This window comes from Bolinopsis microptera, chromosome 10, assembly GCF_026151205.1.
Source record: "Bolinopsis microptera isolate Bmic1 chromosome 10, MBARI_Bmic_1.0, whole genome shotgun sequence".
Taxonomy (NCBI): domain Eukaryota; kingdom Metazoa; phylum Ctenophora; class Tentaculata; order Lobata; family Bolinopsidae; genus Bolinopsis; species Bolinopsis microptera.
Window position 1 is genome coordinate 9,629,084 of NC_087081.1, and position 21,499 is coordinate 9,650,582.

Below are 21,499 nucleotides of genomic sequence, written 5' to 3' on the forward strand. Positions count from 1 at the left end.
CGCTTTTTAATTCCGGGCACTCCCCTGTTCCGACCAGGTTAGTGGCAGCATTGAAAAAGCGCTTATAAGCGCTTTCTAATTCTTGCCAACCAGGCCATGGGTGATAGAAAAAGCGGTAGAAAAGCGATCATAAGCGCTTTTAAATCCTGATTCTGCCGGTGACCCCAGGTTGCTCAGAAAAGCACTTATAAGCGGGCACTCTGATTTCCAGTTCCGACCAGGTTAGGGGCAGCATTTAAAAAGCGCTTAAGAGCGCTTTTTAATTCCGGGCACTCCCCTGTTCCGACCAGGTTAGTGGCAGCATTGAAAAGCGCTTATAAGCGCTTTTTAATTCCGGGCACACCCCTGTTCCGACCAGGTTAGTGGCAGCATTGAAAAAGCGCTAATTCTTGCGGTAAAAAAGCGGTAGAAAAGCGATCATAAGCGCTTTTAAATCCTGATTCTGCCGGTGACCCCAGGTTGCTCAGAAAAGCACATGAAAGTTCCAACCAGGTTAAGGGGAATTGAGAAGTCGCTTATAAGCGCTTTTAAATTCCGGGCACTCCCCCGTTCCGACCAGCTAAGGGGCAGCATTGAAAAAGCGCTTATAAGCGCTTTCTTATTCTTGCCAACCAGGCCATGGGTGATAGGAAAAGCGGTAGAAAAGCGATCATAAGCGCTTTTAAATCCTGATTCTGCCGGTGACCCCAGGTTGCTCAGAAAAGCACTTATAAGCGGGCACTCTGATTTCCAGTTCCGACCAGGTTAGGGGCAGCATTTAAAAAGCGCTTAAGAGCGCTTTTTAATTCCGGGCACTCCCCTGTTCCGAACAGGTTAGGGGCAGCATTGAAAAACGCTTATAAGCGCTTTATAATCCTTGCCAACCCATGCCATGGGTGATAGGAAAAGTGGTAGAAAAGCGATCATAAGCGCCTATAAGCGCTTTTAAATCCTGACTCTGCCGGTGCACCCCAGGTTGCTCAGAAAAGCACATGAAAGTTCCAACCAGGTTAAGGGGAATTGAGAAGTCGCTTATAAGCGCTTTTAAATTCCGGGCACTACCCCGTTCCGACCAGGCTAGGGGCAGCATCGAAAAAGCGCTTATAAGCGCTTTTTAATTCCTGCTCACCTGGCCATGGATGATAGGAAAAGCGGTAAAAGCGGTGAAATAGCGATGAATTAGCCGTAATAAGCGATTTCTCAAAAAGCGCTTATAATCGATTATAAGCGGTTATAAGATGTAATATAGCGTTTTTTTTGAGTCAATTTTAAAAGCGCTTATAAGCGCTTTATTTGCGCTTTACAAACAGCTAAATTGCACCCCAATTATAAGCGCTTATAATCGCTTATAAATGGTTCAAAAAAGCGCCTACAAATCGCTTATCCGGCCAACCGCTTATCCACCCGTTTTTGGCGCCAATCCTACTGGAAAACCGCTTTCAAATCGCTCAGCGACGCTAGTAAGCGCTTAAAAGCGCTTATAAGCGCTTTTAAATTCAAAAAAGCGCTTTTTTGAATTATGACACCAATTATAGTCGATTATAAGCGATTTTTTTTTGAACCGCTTATAATCGTAAAAAAAGCGATTGTAAACGGTTTTTTTGAAAAAAAGCGCCGAAAAAGCGCCCAATAAGCGATTATCGGCGACGATCATAAAATATCGTTTATGGAAACTTGCCATTTGTTTTACTATTACATTGCATTGGCATATGTACATCCACAAACACTTGACCCATATTTAAGCCCACACAACAAAAACGTTTTAGTAAAAAAGGATCTTACAGCTTCTTTAAACCTAATATTGGTTTAAGTTGCATTTTGGTTTTTTGAGTACAAAAGGGATGAATTATAAAAACAAATTGTACTTACTGGTACAGAATGGTGAGTTTTAACTTGAACACTATTAGAGGTAAAATCTTTGCTGTTGTGCTTGTTGATAAACCCTCCTATTAAAAAAGTATGGGTGATGTTTTTATATAAATAAATACAAAAGGATTTCCAGATAAAGGATCAATCTCCAGTTTTTAAAACAAATACTGATTATACACCTTAATATATTGTCAAACAATATTGTAATTGTATGTTTTAAAACTGAAAATGAATGGATGAAATATCGAATAAATATTTAAATTTTATTCCATTCATCTAAGATCATGAATGGAATGTACATGATAACCTTATAATAACAGTTGATAAATGTTAACAGTCATATAGAATCCACGGAGCGTGCTCAATCACTCTACACTCGATCTTCGAGATTTTTTTAAATCTAACTTTAATCGATGTAATTTCGGACACCAAAAGAACGTATTGAAAAAGTCACGTGACAGTGGAGTGAAGAGTGATTAATCATCATCCAGAATCTACATTGTCGCTAATATATAAAGTGTACATGTATAAAATTTTACATTTTTAATTGAAAACAACCAAATTTGACATTTACATAAAGCAATTTCCCATAATTTGGTTTCCATGTATTATATATTTAAACAACAATAAACGCAGAATATTCAATCAGCAAGAAGAGAGGAATTGGGGTCAACGAGAACATGAGTTCAAACGATAATTAGCTAAAACTTCCACCTTCTGTACGTACAGAAGGTCCAGGATGCGAACCTCAGTGTCACATAGTCTAGGGTGCAGATGAAAGCTAAGGATCCGTTGGATCTAGGCAACGTTACACAATACACATCTGTGTATAGTAATGTCTCCTCGGTCGACTCAGCCAAGATGAACAAAAATATTTGTATGGTACATTTTATTATGTTTACAAATGTATCCTTAACAGACTAGATCGAACTGATTAAGGAGGCCAGGAAGAGGGGAATTTTGGTAGTGCTCGATGTTGAACAATTCTTTATGTGCTTTTCACGTCACAGCGGTTGGCGGTAGAATTTTGCTAAATTCATTAAAAAATCATTTTTTGCAATTTCAAATTTTACCTACATTAATGAACAAACCTGACGGCATCGAATCTTAAATTTGCCATACAGGTTTTTTAAAAACCATTTCAAACGTATTCCAGTGCACTAGCTAACATCAATGCACAATATCGTTTTAGATTTTAGAGGAACAACTTATAGCATGAACAATATGTAAAAATGGCCACGTGCCTAAATATTACATATCAATCAATTTCAATTCATTAACATTACCAATATTAAAAACTGTCCAAAATATCTAAGAAATTATTCTCCAGCCAAAGGGCTCAATATAACATGAATAATCAATTTGAATCAATTTTAAAAAAAATATTGTGTTTGATAAATAATTAACAATTAATGTTAACATTAATAAAATGTTTCAAACAGTATACACATATTATTATTATTAATAAATCTAAAATAGTTAATAATTTAATTAATTATTAACAGGCCCCTTAACGTGGGTAATAACATAATTACGTAACGTAATTTGAATTATATAAACAAATGTGAGTCTATTTTTCCGAGTTTGCTAATTGTCTCTTTAGATCTGTTTTGGTCTTTTGTGGGAGTTCCCGCATCTGCTGGTTGAGAATGCTCATCCTAACATACATGATGCTTGACTGCTTTATTGGCCCGGACAGGCAACGGGGGCAGACATCCCAACACCAGTGCGTTGGGACATAGTGTTGGTCTGCTTCAGGACGTGTTAGTGGTTAGATCCTAGAGAAGCCGCCATCCCCTCTACTGCTTTAGCTCAGAGGCAGTATGAGCTCTGGTTTTCTGCCACATTGGTACCTCTGAAAGTACAGAAAAGTGGTGGATTTCGGGGTCCAGGATATTCCCTCTTTGTTCTTTATGGTGGTAATATTTCTCTGAGATGTTTGCAGAGTATTTATTTCGTGATCTTTCTAGTCGGATAAATCCTGGAGAGCATCATTTTGTCCCCAAAGAAATCCGACTCTCCTAATGAATGCTTTTTGTGTGCTGCTTTTTGTTAACACTTCATCTAGATAGGAATACAGATAATGTCACAACTTTTTAACTTGATACCTGCCACCATGGACTATGAATGTTTCTAGACACTATCCTTTTGATATTGAGATATTGGTATCTCAGATCACGTGTACATCGTTCCTTTTTTATGACACAGTAATTTATTGACACTCACAGCTATAATTTTAATCATTGAATCAGTATTTTTATCTATTAACTTATTACATATTTGTGCTCTGCTTTAGCATCACTTGACTATTAAAGTTCAGGCCATGACCTTATAGTCAGCCAATTGGCCATTGCTATATTATGTGTATATTGTTTGAATATTCTTTTCTTCATAATGTCACAATGACCCTATATAAAAATAACCCTTCAAAAACTCAATATTTTGAAAATCACCCTTGGCCTTTGCATGCGGCTCCAAGTTTTAATGTAAACTGTCGATATGCTATATTGACAAAATTCTTTCTCGCCCCTCTGTCTCCCCGGAGAGAAATTACCGTCGTTCTTAAGATTTCGAAACGAAGGCGCTTCCTAATGTACCCAGGTAAGTATTGTATCACGTGGTGACCCCCACTGTCGCTTCACTATAGTGTATAGTTTCTACGATACAGGGGAGCCGCGCACTCATGCGCGGCGGGTCATACAACGTATGACAAGGTAAGTATACGCGTACTGCGTCATGCGTGACGCGCTTGTTTCGCGAGCTACTGTAAGCGAGAGGGCTCTGGTTAGAGCAATTTTTTCCACTGGAAAGTTTTTAAAATAGGATAATGTTTTTGTAAATTTGTATTTCTTAAAATTTTGTATTCCTTTTTGATAAAATTGTTTTTAAATATTTATATTGTATTTGATAAATAATTAATGTTGGTGGGGAAATATTTATTAAATATTTTTTCATATAGTGCAAAGATATGTTGTAAACATGTGTAATGATGTGATGTCATAAATTTTATTTTACTTTTACTAGACTTTACTTTGATAATGTGATCGCCGCATGAGGTTCTGTAAATGCGCGGGGCACCTTCAAGCTTAAATTATTTACCTTACTGAGGCAGTCAACCAACGCGCGGCTTCATTTTTATGATATGATATGTTTTGATTGTTATTAATAAATAATGGGATAAATTTCCGAATATTTATTTCTAAATTATTCATTATTTGTGACTTTATTTAAAATGAACTTACTTTAGTTTTTACAAATGCAATAAATACAAATATTCAGAATAAAACAAATATTATATTCAAATCTCTTTATTCAACAATATTAAATCATTATAGAACCTAATTTGTGGCTTGATCGTTATGTTAGGGCTATTCTGTTAGCTGATGCTGACAGGCACCGCATGGGGCAGAGACTTAGGACCATTACGCTGGAGGCTTACAATGACCCTTTTTACATTTTATTTCGAACCCCATGGCAGTGCTAGTTTTATTATGGTACAAATTGTAAATCGAAGTTATGAAAACGATCAAGTCACTTCTGTTTTACACTATCAACAGCTACTTAAAACAACTTAAATTGTACAACTCACTTTGAGGATTAAACTGTTAAGTGATGAGTGATTGGGCTCATTAACAATTAAAAAATTTAGTAGCGGAGATATGCGGATCAGCTTTTTGAGGTTCTAGTATTTCATTCAGACAAGAAGTGTTACTTTTTCAAATTTAGTTGTTCAAGCTGCCTGAGTTCAGAAAGTTTGCCGCGCCGCGCAACCCATCATTTTTACTTTGCATCATTTTTACTTCGCACCCACTGCGAGCTCTTCAGTCGTTACGTCACATGCGCGTCTACAAAAACATTCTCGCGCGATACAATTACGTCAAGCTACTTCCTAGGTAGGTTTGTCACAATTTCGGCCGCGCTATATACAGTTACACGTACAAACACGTACAAACTGCGCGTCGAATTCAGAATTATCATAATATAATATGTTTTTTTGTATTACAAATTAATTATTAAGTATTATACATGACATTAGTCCTGGGGAGCCCTGGCAAATACATATATGTTCATGTGCATGATCAAGTTAATAGAGATTAGGCGGAATGACAGGCTGCAGGCTGAGCACCGCCCAGTAAATACATGAAAATGTTAATTGCTTTTTAATTTATAGATCGACAGTTCACTTTCGACTAATATACTATATTAAATCGATTCGTTATATAATACATTATATAAACTTAAAACAGTGAAGTGGAAAAATATTGCAAGTGCAGGTGATTTTTGTCTTCAAACTAAACTTTTACATTGTATGTTATAGTGTATTTACTAAAAGCGTAAACTTGCGGATGAAAATTGTATCCCTTAATAACAAATAAACCCCTATTACATTATACATCAAAGGAATAATATTATTGAGTAGAGTCACACTATAAAAAGTTTTAGGCAAATGGCCACTTTTAGCAAAAGTTATATGTTATAGCATATAGCCTGTCAAAGTCCATAAAATGATCACTTCAGAAAACGGGGCGGAGAACCGTGTTTTTTAAATTTTTGACAAATATTTTTGACAGCATATTGTTTATCACATTTTTTTACATAAGATTAGTCCTATGTCGTAATTTTTGTGTTTAATATTTGAATCTAAAATAATTATTATTTGGATTTTAAAGTACACGCTACGCCGCGCACTTTACTTGGAAGTGAAAAGATTTAATTCGATTTTTTTGGAAGCGCGTATATTTCTACGCAATTCAACACGTGCACCGTCTAATCTCGTTCTGCTGTTGCTCGCTTGTTTCCTTTTAGCATCCCTTGTCACACGCTTTAATTTGTCCGAAAGTAACTGTATTATTGCACATTGCGATTATGTTATTAAGTAATCGCTAGAGGGTATTTAGTGCTACTGAATTAGTGGAACTGTTAGTGGAACTGTTAGTGGAACTGTGTACTAATCTTGTAGATTGATTTTTCTAATTATAGTATAGCTTCAAGCAGTGAACCAGAATTTTCGAGATTAAATTAAGTAAAACAAATATCATTATTACTAGCTGAACCAGAATTTCCCTTGGGATGTAATGCTTTCCTGACGAAGGTTCTTGTATGCTGGCATGATAACAACCGATTATATGGGCTGAAAGTGGAATATGTGAGTACTTTTTTTTTCAGCGGACACATTCCCGTATCGAGCTGCCTCGGAGCGTGGTTTTTCTGCTATGGTTCATCGCAAATTTGATCGCCGAGTTTCTCTCCTGTATCCCCCCTGAGATTTTAAATCAAGACATTCTTGTTGCGATATTATTCATCTACAACATTCCGAACTATTTTCTACTAGTTCTTAGCCGTGAAAGTGGAGGCAGAGCAAAGCTGGTAGACTGTTTTGACACAGCAGCACCGTAACACTGGATAACTCTTAACGGCGGATTTAACAGTTTTCTGGACTGAATCTAGCTCTAAAGTTGTTATGTCCAATAGTTCTCCTTGCAACTGAGTTACTGATTTCTGAGTATTCATTTCCTCTCTAACTTAATTCGCTGATAGAAAAGTACTATGACCCCACCACAATATCAGCCTTGTTGCCTTCCAGGATGTCCCGAGTACCAAGGTGATATCTACAAATAAATTGCCGTCTCTGATATAGTGATACTTTGTTGGCTGAGCAGTAATCATTTCCTTCATTTTTACAACAATTTTCTGGTGAGCTGCTTTCTCCTCCCTATTTCTGTCAGGTGTGATGTACCATTTGTGGTACGCTGCATAATTAGATTTCTTCGGATTTCTTGCTCGAGCAAGAACCATTTTGACTGATTCCGTGCAAGCCAATGTCACTTTTATCGGTCTCGGTTTACCACTATCTGCAGGTTTTTTAATCCCGATCAAACTTGCTGCCACCACTTTAGGATCACACCCCGATGATTCCCAAATTTTGGTAATCACTTCTTTTGCCACTATATGTGGATCACAATTTTCCACAGAGAAGTCCATTGTACAAAGTCCAAAAGAATGCTTGCAACAGTGTCTCCCAGTCGGTTGTGTCTGCTGTGGTGATGGGCTAGGCGTCTAAGGGTCCCTCAAGCAAGGTCTTCTTAGCAAACGCCAGGATATCTATCGGGTTGGTGGTTAGTATGTCCAAGTTTAAGTCAGATTTTCCGAAGATTTCTTCTCTCGTCCTGATCGTTGCAGGGCACCGAATCCAGTGTGGTACTGCAACTGTTTCTTCTTCTTCTCCGCAACGGGGACAAGTTGCACTCTTTGTAGAGTCGATCCTATTTTTGTAGTGGGACAGGTGAAGGCAATGGCCTGCTCTGAGTTGTGCTGGCAGCGCTCCGTCTTTCCTGCTCTCTATTTTACTGTCCGCTCTTTTTCTGTTGTATCCCTTGTAAGTCTGGGAGACCAGGTGGTGTTGGGGGTCGCTATCCTTGATGTGAGCCTTCGCTACTGCTCTGGCTACTCCGTATGAGATTGTAGACTGTCCTTGGCCCAGGTCCGGGAGTTGTGCTGCTTCCTTAGCTGCTTGGTCAGCGTATTCGTTCCCAGAAATGTTGGAGTGGCCGGGAATCCACTCGTTGTCCCATGGAGTGATTCCAGAGTTTTCCTGATATTCTGTGTGTCTGGGTTCAGGCTATCGATGCTAGTCAGTAATGCCTGGCTATCAGAGCATATGATGGTGTCATCATACTTCTGCTTCTCTGTCATCCATTTCAGGGCTTCCGTAAGCGCAGTTTTCTCCTCACCATAGGAACAGGTGAACTTATTTCCCTTCTTTTTGATGGTCTCCAGTATAACGGGGTTAGCTGCTGACCCTGTGGTGATAACTGCTGCTGCTCCACCTTCCTTGGTTCCACCTTTACATGATCCGTCAGTATAGATGGTAGTACATATGTCGTACTTGTCAATCATTCTGATAGCACTTTGGGCGGTCAGTCTTTTGGCAGAGCTTTCGTTAGCTGTATCGCTTGTGTCCCAGAAAGTGTCTCTTGGTCGTGTGGAGAAAGGGTGTTGGTTGTTAGGCACAGCTGGATGGGATTTGGGTACTAGCATAGGAGTCTCTGGGAGTGCTGTGAACACTTTCCAGTTCCTTTTCCTCTGTTCTTCTGAAAGGGCTTCTACGGGATTTCCGTGAGTTGGTAGTTGCCCTCTGGTGGAGTTAGTTTTCTCTCTCCAGGAACTACGGATCTTGCTTCTGTGGATGGTAGGTGTTTTAGGGCGTAGTGCTGTGTGCCTTGGATGATCTGAAGGGAGTCGGTCTGCTTTTCCTGCAGCAATAGTGATGATTCGCTCACTATGTGTCTTGTAGCTTTCAACTTCAGCTTCGATTCTTAGCGCTTCTGTAGGTGTTGACGAGTATTGACCAGTGACTAGCCTCAGGGCTTTGTTCTGTGCTTTTTCTAGCTTGTTGAGTTGAGTAGCAGATAGCCATGGTTGCCAAGCAGCTGCAGCATAATCAAGTACGCTCCTCTGGGTAGCAATGTACACCCTCCGTAGGTTTTCTTTCCTCCAGCCCCACTGTTTTCCTGCCAGGGACGCCAGTATCTTACAGCGTTCAGAGACTTTCTTGGTCACTTCAGTGACATGCTGTTGAAATGACAGTGTTCGGTCCATATGAACCCCAAGGAACTTTAGGCTAGCGTTGAACGGGATAGGTGTTACATCCAGGTTCAAGGAAGGTCTCCACTTTGCTTCATTAGTAGCTGGAGTGAAGAACGTAGCTTCACTTTTATCTACATTGAGCATCATATTTTTCCTGTTGCTCCATTCCTGTACTTAATCAAGAGCTAGCTGAACTTATCTGTTGGCTTTGTTGAGATCGATGTCTGATGCCCACAGGGAGGCATCATCTGCAAACAGAGCTAGCTCTACTCCTTCTGCTCTGGGATCACTTCACTTATGCTGTTTATATAGAAGAGGAAAAGCAGAGGGGATGACACTGCACCCTGGGGGAGACCCTGTCTCATAAAGAATCGCTTGCTGAATGCTCCGTTGTAGAGGACTTGGGCTGTTCTTTCTTTGAGGAATGCTCTGAACCAGCGTATGATTTGGGCAGGAACACCTGTATCAAGCAGGGTGTGGAAAAGTTCCTGCTGCCATACCCTGTCATACGCCTTAGAATAGTCCAACATCGCTAGTACTGTCCGCTGAGCAGGTTTTTTCTGGAATCCGTCGCTTATACCTTGAGATATGCGGATCACCTGGTCCTCAGTACTTTCTGCCCCACTTCTCGACGTAAGGAGGTTAAGATTCTTTGCCTTAGCTCTTATATCACTATTCATCCAGCTATCTTTGTTTTTAGGGGATGTTTTCCCGACATGGTTGTAGCCAGCTTGTACTAAGATCTTGTTGAAGTTGGCTACCTTTTTGCTGAAATTTTCGGGAGCGTCTGTGGTCACGTCTGCTGTTGACAAAGCCTGCTGTTGAAAAAGCCTCCTTTCTTGCAAATAGGAATGTGGTTGTAGGTGTTATCTTTGCCACAAATGCATTTCTTGGCTATGTTGGCAATGGGTAGAGCGTATCTCAGTGCTATAGCGTCTTTGGACCCTTGCTTGTTCAAGACAAATCCGTACTTCTCATAAGGTAGTCCGGTCAGCCAGCTTGATGCACCTTTTTCACATGCATGTGGGATCTTCTCACTGATCAAAGGTGGAAGATCGTTCATCAGCTGGTTTTTGAGTGACTCAAAAACATGGCATGAGACAGGCTAATGGCAGACTTGACTGCTTTCCCAGCCTCTCTGTTGGTATTGAGAGTGGTGTGTTGCAATTTTGTCTGGTTCTAACGCGAGTCCCGAAAGCTCTGCGTGTGAACATCTGGCCTACCAAGTAAATTATTTGTCGAACTTGAGTAAGTTAACCTTTCGACCAAACATAGGATATTTTCAAGAACCACAAGATATCAACTCTTTGTATCTTCAAGTACTAGTAATTTTTGGTTAGATCCTCATAAGAAGTTTACATCGCAAGCACTTTCGGATTGATAAATTTTAATTAAATTATTGGCGCGCAATAAACGCGCGCACAGCAGAGTGTCCGAATTTATTACCGTTCAAAATTTTATGTGTATTTTACGATTTGAAATGATTTAGTTTGTCCGCTACTGTATTAGTTGAAACCTTGTCTGTTCCAGGTGAAGCTAAAGGAATGTTTTATCTCTATAATCACTAATGATATCCGCTGTGCGAGAGCCGTGGATAGTGAGGGGTCTGAGACAGTGAGACATGCACTCCGTATTAACCGGTGGGTCATTTTCAAGTTAGTTTATGTTCAATTCTTGTCTCCAAATCTTTATTCAGTTATTAAATTAATGTTCCAATTGTATCTAGTCTATATATGTTCAATAATTCATGATTCCAATTGACTATTGTTTCTTATCGTCAGGAAACTAACGTTCGAAGGAAAAAAGAATATCCAGACTCAACACTGACAACACTCTTGGAGTATTCAAAGACAGGACAACACTTGTTATGCTCCAGCTCTACAAATCCCCAGAGTGGAGTACTGCTGCCCGCTTTGGAATCAAAACAAGATCTATGATGTCCAGTCTTTCGAGAGCATACAACGCTAGTTCACCAGACGGATTCTAGGGCTCTAGAGACACCGATTAAATGGAATAGACTGAAGGAACTGAAACTTACATCACTGCAAAGACGCCGAGAACGCTACACCATCATACATCTGTGGAAAGTTCTCCAGGGAATATGTCCAAATGTTCTAGATGTACAGTTCAGAGAGAATGCCAGACTGGGAGTTAAAGTTATACTCCCTTCTCTCACCAAACAAGCATCAGCTGCTACACGCTCCACCTACGACCACTCATTCGCAGTAAGAGCTGGAAGACTCTGGAATGTTCTCCCCAAAATTGTCAATACTCAAAGGACTTTGACAAGCTTCAAGACATCTCTTGGAAACTTCCTAGACACCCTTCCAGAATCCAGACAAGCCCCTACTCCTGGATACAGTGCAGAAAACTCGATTTCTACAGACATAGCGGAGTTCTACAGTTACTAGCTACGAGTCCACATGGATCGAGATCTCATCAATCCTACCTTCGCTCACTACAAATGGACTCCACCAAGATGCTGCTTCCCCGGAGTTCAACATAGCTGAAGGATTGCTCCACGGCCTCTACTGCACTCAATGTTATCCTTTTCAAACCTTACTATCTGGAAATTTCTGGACTGTCTGAAGGCGGAGCAGGACATAACATATGTGAAACTCACGAAGAGACTGTGCAGAGAACGTCCTAGCCGAGGAGCAGCAAAGTGGATCTTAAGTATGACGAGAGACTGCAGACTGTTAACTTGATTTTCTTAAAGTTATTGGATGTATGATTTGAATTTATGATATAATGAATTTGTGATTTAAATTTATTAACATGACTTTCAAATTGATAATGTCTCTTGGTGAAGAATATAATAATAATTTGTATAATTTGTAAAGTTCGTATATTCCTCTACAGGGTCATCGAATAGTTCGACCGCCCTTGTTTAACAGTACACTACATTGTAGATGTTCTGAAGGAGTATCCTAAGATTCTTGATCTTCTGGCACAGGCACCCCTCCTCATTTAACCCTCAATCAAGTTTCCTATCATTCGGCTGAGTCGACCGAGGAGATCACATAGATCCAATGAATCCTTAGCTACTTACTAGACTGAGTAAAACTGGGATTCTAACCCTGAACCTTCTGTACAGAAGGCGGAAGCTCTAACCACTAGGCCACCCAGCCATTGAGAAAAATTGGGGGAAATTCAACTAAGCGTCGCTTATTTTCGGTACTGCTTGTCCCCGTTGACTAACCGACGTGTTACCACACTTAGTATTTAGGCTTCATGCAGAGAAAAGCATGTCAAGACGATATAATAATCCCGCTTAGGCCATATTACAATTCAAATACACGATGCAACGAATTTTGAGGCCATGCCTTGGCCTTGTTCATACAAGTTGTATATCCTACTGGAGAACTAAAGCAATATTGGGCCGCATTCTTTGTTGGCACCGCGATCATTTCCTATTCTAGCATACATAGCATAACATAGGTAAGCAAGCAACACCACGATTTTCTCGTAAAATCGGTAATATTTCTGTATTTAATGTAGAGCCGGGCGCTAGATCACAGATACCCCTAGATATGCACGATCTTTGATCCATCTAGGGTCGCCCCTGAAATTGGAGATACGCTCTCTAAGGCATGCTACCATGTTATTTCACAATTGCCTGTAGGGAGGTACCCCAAAAATTTCCTCACTAACAGTTGCACTGCCACCAGACAGGAGGGTGTAAAATGCAGCTCTGATTTGAAGAAATCAATATGACTGAAGACTCTTATAAAGCTAATTTGTAGCGGTTGCATCGGCAATCTGTTCAGCCGACAACCACTACATTTATTGATTACGAGCTGTGCTAATCGATAAAGGATTCCAATGTTGTAGTGTCAGAGTCAGTAAATTAACGCATGCTACCCTAAATTAACGCATGCTACCGGCCCTGTACCCCAATACACAAAATGTCCTCAGACCTCATCATTGATTCTCCAGTAAATTTAACGACATTACTTCGGAGTATTCCAACAGCCACATTGTTACACACGTGCAACCAGCCAATTGCAGGAAGCCGAAGGATTAATTTTGGCCAGTGACGGTTAAACTTAAAGTAGTGTGTACCGTACTTCGCCCGAGACTGCTGCAATGTGCAGCTCCTCATTTAACCCTCACTTCCGATTTCCCGAGTATTCGGCTGATAGAATATAGCGGGGGCTACATAGACCACTCAGGATCCTTAGCTGAACGTCAACGACGCTCACCCCACAACCAGGCAGACAGTGGGATTTGAACTCGTAACCTCGCGGTTGCAAAGCTGGCGTTCTAACCAACTGCGCTACCTCGCCGTTGCGATCAAGGAGCCTTCCCCTCATTTCCAAATATAGTCATACGTGACGTCATAACCATGGCGACGCATAGTAACAGATAGAGACGCGCAAGTTATTTTAATATGGTTTTATTTTATTCGCTGCGCGGTGTAAATATTTATTTTGACCAGTTATTTAGTCATAACTTTTTATAGGAAATTGTGCTAGGTTGCGCTTTTCTTGCGACATCCGATTTGGCGTTTTTCCTATCGGATGGTATATAATTTGGCCACAGCGCAAGAATCGCACGATAATCTTATTTCTATGAACAGCTTGAGCCGGGCAACGAGATCGTTGCTTTGTTAATTCGCAAAGCAACGATCTGGAAGTAGGGTTGACATCGTCAATTAAGCATTTCGCCCAAAAATTAGTTTAAAAAATAACCTTAACATTTAAAGTTATAACAAGGTCCTCATTTAAAAAACAAAAATCCAAAAACGTACTTTTTGTTGGGGACCGGCCCGAAGTACCAGCCAATGTTTACTCAAAAAATAATATATATAATAAATGTTATCAATTCAAACTCAAAACTCATACAAGATTAGATCTCATTAAAACGATTAAAATGTATATAATAGAGCTTGTCGAAACAAAACATAGCTGAGCACATATAAAGTTGCCTTTAGTTGAAATTATCATATTAATATGCTTTTAGAGTTGTTAGAGTGGAAACAGGCGCATAGCTACTGCTAGCTAGCTATTCCAAAATTTTTAAAATTTAACGACTGTTATCAGTCGCATAGCGTCATGCCGTTTTTGCTGGCGAATTGATGGCAGTGTAACTGAGATGGTATGCAGTGAAATTGATTCTGTGATGGCGTGCTTATGGGACAGAGTTATTATTAGCATTACGGTTGATGTTGCGCTCTGATTTCCTTAGTCCCGTTATATTGTATAACATAAAGTTAGGCCATTCGTCTGCAATGCCCTCGTTTTGTTGATCAATGAGCATGTTTTTTATGCACCTTTTGTAGATGTTAAGGTTGAATAGACTTGGCAAGGAAGTTGCTGCGACACTATATCTGTTTATTGCTAATAGTGGACCTTTGTAGAATACTGAATTATTGTAAGGGTGTTTACCGTATTCATCTGACCATAAAGTTGTAAGACTCGAATCCGGATCGGCGACGTTAAATATTGGTGCACTGTTAGGTATTGTTTTCTTTATAGAGGGAGGCACTAGACTTGGGAAGTTTTTCAGCTTATGTATAAAAACTAATGCGTTCTTTACGATGATACTATGAACTGTCAATATTTTGTGTACATAGAAACCAGACTTGGTACTTGCTGGTGGTGTACCATCTTTGTACCAGTAATTAACAAAACCTGGTAGTATTGCTCTAAGACCCATTTTCTGTTTAACAAATAGTGTACACATTTTGCAAAACCGGGAATCGGATATCCTTTTTGAAACTGTCGAAGACTTCAAGCAGGAAAATTTTCTAAATATAACAAAGTGAAATTTGAAATTTTCCGTACTAAAAAGATAAGAAAAATGTGTCAAACAGTATATATACAATAAATGAAATCAAGTGATGCAATTGGCAGAGCACAATACTGAGTTAACGGAAATTGTCCACTGCTACCAATTTTATATATGAAACAGTAATTTCTCTCCGGGGAATATTATTATTATTAAATCTAAAATAGCTAATAATTTAATAAATTATTAACAGGCCCCTTAACGTGGGCAATAATATACGCTTTATAAATTATATAAACAAATTGAAGTCTATTTTCCAATGTTGTTAAGTGTCTCTTTAGATCTGTTTTGGTCTTTCGTGGGTGTTCCCACATTTGTTGGTTGAGAATGCTCAACATAACATACATAATGCTTGACTGCTTTATTGGAGACAGAAGTGCGAGAAAGAACTTTGTTAATATATAAATAGTCTAGATTTGAATTTGGAGCCACAAGGGCAAGGGTGATTTTCAAACATTTCTCCCAATATTTGAAATAGGGACACCTTCAACAAGACGTTGTCTCACGTTTTGACTTTTTCTAAATTGATTTTTAGAGTCTTATATAGTCTATTGGCTATGATAGACTCGATTGATTGGTTGCAGAATCTTCATAGCTTTATGACTATGAAATCAAAATCATGCTATCACATAAATTGACAGAGCTAGACCACTTTAAAGTCCAATGATACAAATATCACATTTTCTGAGATGTGATAATGATACAAATGGGTCTGGAGAGACCGAATGTTATCAGATTTTTATGAAAATTTCGTAACATGATGCCTGTCTCCTAAGGAAGCAGTGTACAAAAGGAAATCGTTATTTAGGCTCATTATGATACAAATATCACACATTTTCGTTTCAAAATTGTCCGTTTTATGATGTGATTATTGAATCCCCTTGACCTCTTTTTTCTGTTTCGTTGAACTCAAACTTTACCAGAGGCAATTCCAAACAGAATTAGTGAAAAGTATGATACAAAAATCAACCTCCCGTTAGATGTACTACAATTATCACATTGTATTTTAAAACAACGAAATATAGCTATTTTTCGGGTCCAGTTCTCTGGGTGGCTGTTTGAAGGGTACATAATTCATTAATAAAGATGAAACTTCATTCACACCTACAAAATGGTAACTCAGTATGGATACAAGGATGAAAAATTGTTCCAATCACTTGAAGGATACAAATATCACATTTTTTGTGAACCAAATTTTACAAGTGTAACATTCGTGATAAATGTATCAATATGGGTCTATAGAACGAGATTCTTTTTGATACATGTACAATAAACATTATTACTCCCTGAACATCTTACACAGCACATCTAGGAACCAAAATAGGATACGAATATCACAATTTCAATTTAAATAATTTTTTATTTTTTTAAATTTTTTTTTAATCAAGTGATATTTGTATCTGAAAAGTGCTTATTTAATGAAATGCCTATTACTTATTGACTATGTTTAATAATATTGGATAAATTGATCTTCAAAAACAACATTCACACATTATTGACATTGATTCGTGAAAAATATTGAATTTAATGTGATATTTGTATCATTTACAGGTTATTTATTGAGTGTCAATCATTACAACATTATTTTACAGCCTAAAGCACCTTGAATAACGTTCAAAACATCAAAATAGTCCTCACTGGTTGTCATTATAGCCTACCCTAAGTGATGTGTGATAATCGTACCATATTTCGTATATTTAACCATTAATCGCGGTACATATAACACCCACATGCTTCAGAAAGGTTTGATGGTCACATCTATCACGATAACTCACTCAAATCATGTAAATTCGATTTTACACAGCCATAAACAAGTTTCCATGTGATATTCTTATCATAAAGTGTACAAATAACAAATTTAGCTGTTTCATGTTGATGAATGAGTGATTATTGTATCCTTGTTGACCAAACTACAAATTTTTGTGGTAATTGGTTTAAAATTGGCCGAGTAATAACTATCACATGGTGTGGCAGTCAAAATTCGAGCATGTGGCAGTCAAAACGTGAGACAACGTCTTGTTGAAGATGTCCATAGGGAATATATTGATTTTTTGATGGGTTGTTTTTATATAGGGTCATTGTGACAATTATGTGTACATTGTTTGAATAATTTTTATACTTTTATATTATATATGAAATATTGACGATCAGTTAATATCATATACACATCTAGTCCATCATAGGGGCAGGAATGAGGTTGTAAGAGACTTCGGCGGGTAGTTGACGCACCTTTCACAAGCAAGAGCCACTTTGGTCTACTTGCTGTGAGGTGTCTCAGCTACATGGGTTGGGGGTCCCCCCCTTTTTTTTAAAGAAAAGAAAACAAAGGTGTCTCATATTTTTGTCCATTCTTTTGCCTCTGTAACCTCGTAGAGCGATGAGTGTTGTCCTTAACAGAAAAGAATATTCAAACAATATACACATAATATAGCAATGGCCAATTGGCTGACTATAAGGTCATGGCCTGAACAAACAATTTTATTAAATAGTCAAGTGATGCTAAAGCAGAGCACAAATGTGTAATAAGTTAATAGATTAAAAAACTGATTCATGTGATGCATTACGCAGAGCACAGATAAAAATACTGATTCAATGATTAAAATTATAGCTGTGAGTGTCAATAAATTACTGTGTCATAAAAAAGGAACGATGTACACGTGATCTGAGATACCAATATCTCAATATCAAAAGGATAGTGTCTAGAAACATTCATAGTCCATGGTGGCAGGTATCAAGTTAAACGAAGTTACACTGACTGGCAATGTACACGATTGCCGTCTCCCTCTCTCACCCCTGACCGCTATCAGGGTGCTCCTGAGGATTGAGAATCTAATCCTGGTGCGCATGTAACACATAATAGCCGCATAGTCTTCTCCTCTCTTCTGGGATAGTTTTGTCCTTAACATGGTGTTGTCCTTAACATGGCGAATCTAATTCTAGTCCTCACTTGCCTTACCACATCGCACTATTTCTCTTTCCTTTTCCTGGCTAAGCATTGTTGTTTTTTACTCTTTATAGAAGTATTGTGAGTTATTCAGATTGACTAGAGGTATTATTTACCATACATTGATACTGATCATTTCAGCTTGATTTAGACGATTACTGTGGTTTTACTGCTTTATCCACAAACATTGCACATCTATTTGCACTGTAAATTATCCGTGCATAATGCACCATAAATGCTATCGCAAATCAAATCCAAATAGCCAATCTAATGAGTTTTACTGTACTCGTTGTATCCATTTAGACAAGGTTAAATACAACCCATTTAAACTACTCACTGACAATGACGACGACGACAACAACCTAGACGAATACACAACCAAATTCTCAAATACTTTAAATGATTGTAACTCATACACTGCATCTGACCTTACAAATATTCTCTGCAACCAAATAAAGAAACAATCATCAATTCTCTTTCAAAATATTGATGGAAATAAATCAAATTTTGACAACCTTGCCATTGAAACCTGTAGGTACAAAACAAAATTCTCCGTAATAGCCCTAGCTGAAACCAACACTGGAAAAGAATTAAGCAATCTATTCCAGCTCGACGGTTATAATAGTTACTATCAGGACACAGCACCTAACAAACAAAAAGGCACTGGAGTAGCCCTTTATGTTGACGATAAATTAAATGCTACTGTAGTGGAGAATATATCACAAGTCACAGAACATCTAGAAATACTTGTCTTATCATTAAGTAACGAAGATCAACCTGTTAATGTAGGTGTTTTGTATCGTCCACCAAGTGGCTGTATTTCCCAAGCTCTAGTTGAACTTTCTAACCTTCTTGATCACATGCCGAAGTTTAGTTATCTAGCTGGAGACTTTAATATCGATCTTCATGATAAAGATAACAAAAATGTTCAAAAATATGAAGAAATATTATTCAGTAAAGGATTTTGTCCGTTAATATCTATTGCTACCCACGAAAAACCAGGCTGTAAAGCATCCTGCATAGACAACATTATTACTAACGATATTGAGAATGTGATTACTTCAGGCACCCTAAAAGAACGAATAACTCTGTTTTATTGGTTAGACGGTGCAATGATAGGCAGTAATTGTAGTGTAAAAACAGCCCCACCACTCCTATGGAGATAGATGGTTAGTCATCTTAATAAATAAATAAATGAATATAAATACAAATACAATCCATAATAGAAATAGAAACACTGCAGCGATGTGGCCCTCGCAGCTCAGTGAGAATACTAACATCTTACCCCAATTTCTAAAACAGATTAAAACTTTTCCAAAAACTATCATCACCACTTTTCCAAAAACTATCATCACATTCTCAATTCTTTCTTCATTCCTTTTTCAAAAATCATAATAATACTGTTCATTTCAATTCTTTCAGTCCTTTCAATTTCTTACACTGTACTAATCATAGTCTGTATCCCGTTCTCACAACGGCCATAGATAGCAGGAGAAAGTAAGTAGTCTGTCACGTTGAGAGCAAGGTGAGAGTAGGTACTAGCCAAGAGGAGAGCCACACTACCACAGAGAGATCACAAGATCCAAAAACAAAGCAGAGATGCACAGGTACCAATTCCTTGTGAAACCCTGTAAATATTGTTAGTTTTTTTTTTTTTTTTTTTTTTTTTTTTTTTTTTTTTTTTTTTGATGGGCTGATTCTTGACAAAGTGTCACCGGGACTTCGGATTGTCTTTTTCTTTTAACAAGCTGTTCTTGACAAAGTGTCACCGGGACTTCGGATTGTTGTTGTTGTTTTTTTTTTTTTTTTTTTTTTTTTTTTTTTTTTTTTTTTTTTGGTTAAAGGTTAATTATACATTAAAGTCATCGTCACTCGTAATTATAAACAAATTATAAACAATTAAAAAAAAACAAATGCACACTGTTTCATTGGCGTCAAAACCTACCACTAATTAAAAAACCATTAAATACCAATTAAATTGAAACAATTTCTCCTTTATTTAGCATCACTAAAAGTTTATCACTGTTACTGGTTATTTTAGTAAAGGGATCCGCAAGCTGTTTAGCTCCCTCTTCCCATTTTACTTCAATCTCATCTTTCTGCTGCATTTGTCTAATGGTAGCCAGATCAACGTTCAACCTCTTTTCTTCAACATGTTTACTTGATCGCAAAGCTTTATCTAAAGATTGATTGTCTGTAAAGCCTATTACTGGAACCATTGACTTATCAAATTGATCGAAGTAGATCTCACTTATCAGATGAGAGACATACACTCCATGATCTAATGTATCTTTGAATGCCAAAGTCTCTGCGCTCAAAGTGCTGCTTACAACTCGTTTACATTTATGACTTCCCCATGATAACGGTGATATCTTTCCTTCCTCATTCATTAGGACTATTAGATGACCTTTTCCTGTGGACACCTTGTCACCGAGGTTCATAGATGATGCATCAGAGTAGATCACAATCTTTAGTGTAGAAATGTCTCCTAACTTTGAGAACTTTGTGTTGTAACAACCGTTGAGCTCTTTCATCCGTCTGAATGCTTTATTGGCCTTCTTAACAGCTTCTACTGGATCTACACTCTTTGTTACATTTAAATCATACGTCATGAATGACAAATCTGGGCGTGATTGAGCAGCTACCCAGTTCAACTGACCACATATTGTTCTAAGCTTCCTGTCAGTCGACAGATGATATATCTCATGTTCTTTACCATTGATGACATCTGCTAGATCTCGGATATATTCATGTTGGTTCACTAGGATACCGTCTTCTGTCTGCTCAACTGATAGACCAATGTAATTGAACTTTGATTTGCATATTTTACCAGCTTCAAAGTTTGATGTCAGTTCTTTTACAACTCTATCAAAGAATGACTTTGTACCAGCTACTAAGAAATCATCAACGTGAAGCACAAGTATTCCTTCGAATCCAGTACTAGTTCTCCATATGAACAAAGCAGGATCTAACACTGATTGAGTACAACCAAGGTTGATAAGAAGTCCCTTCACACTGATAAACCAAGCTCTTGCCGCATCATTTAAACCATACACTGTCTTTCTCAATCTCCACAAATAACCTTTTTCTACATGAGCTTCCTTGGGTGGTATGACATAAACATTTCTTTCAATTTTATTTCCTTGCAGAAAGGCAGCTTTGATATCAATCGTTGTTAGTTGCCACTGCTGGTTTGCAGCTATAGCAAGTACAACCTTGAGAGTGTTTTTGAATACTGTAGGTGACTCCACTTCAATCGACTGATTTTGCTCTTGAAATCCACGGACTACTAACCGGGCTTTAACTCCAAGTTCACTGCTGGGTTTT

At 38.2% G+C, this 21,499-nt stretch overlaps 1 protein-coding gene and 1 long non-coding RNA gene across 3 annotated transcripts in view; one reads left to right on the forward strand and one right to left on the reverse strand.

The window, feature by feature from the left end:
- The window catches only part of LOC134821809 (uncharacterized), an 88,215-nt gene extending 86,288 nt beyond the window's left edge, over window positions 1-1,927 (reverse strand). For both annotated transcript variants that reach the window (XM_063832593.1, XM_063832591.1), the window contains exon 1: window positions 1,849-1,927. The gene's annotated coding sequence lies outside the window, so the exon portion shown is untranslated. The remainder of the gene's footprint in view (window positions 1-1,848) is intronic.
- Window positions 1,928-6,663: 4,736 nt separating this feature from the next.
- Window positions 6,664-12,225, forward strand: LOC134821812 (uncharacterized). The gene is made up of 3 exons (XR_010161056.1): window positions 6,664-6,994; window positions 10,966-11,075; window positions 11,217-12,225. It is a non-coding gene; the product is annotated as an uncharacterized LOC134821812 (long non-coding RNA).
- Window positions 12,226-21,499: the final 9,274 nt, after the last annotated feature.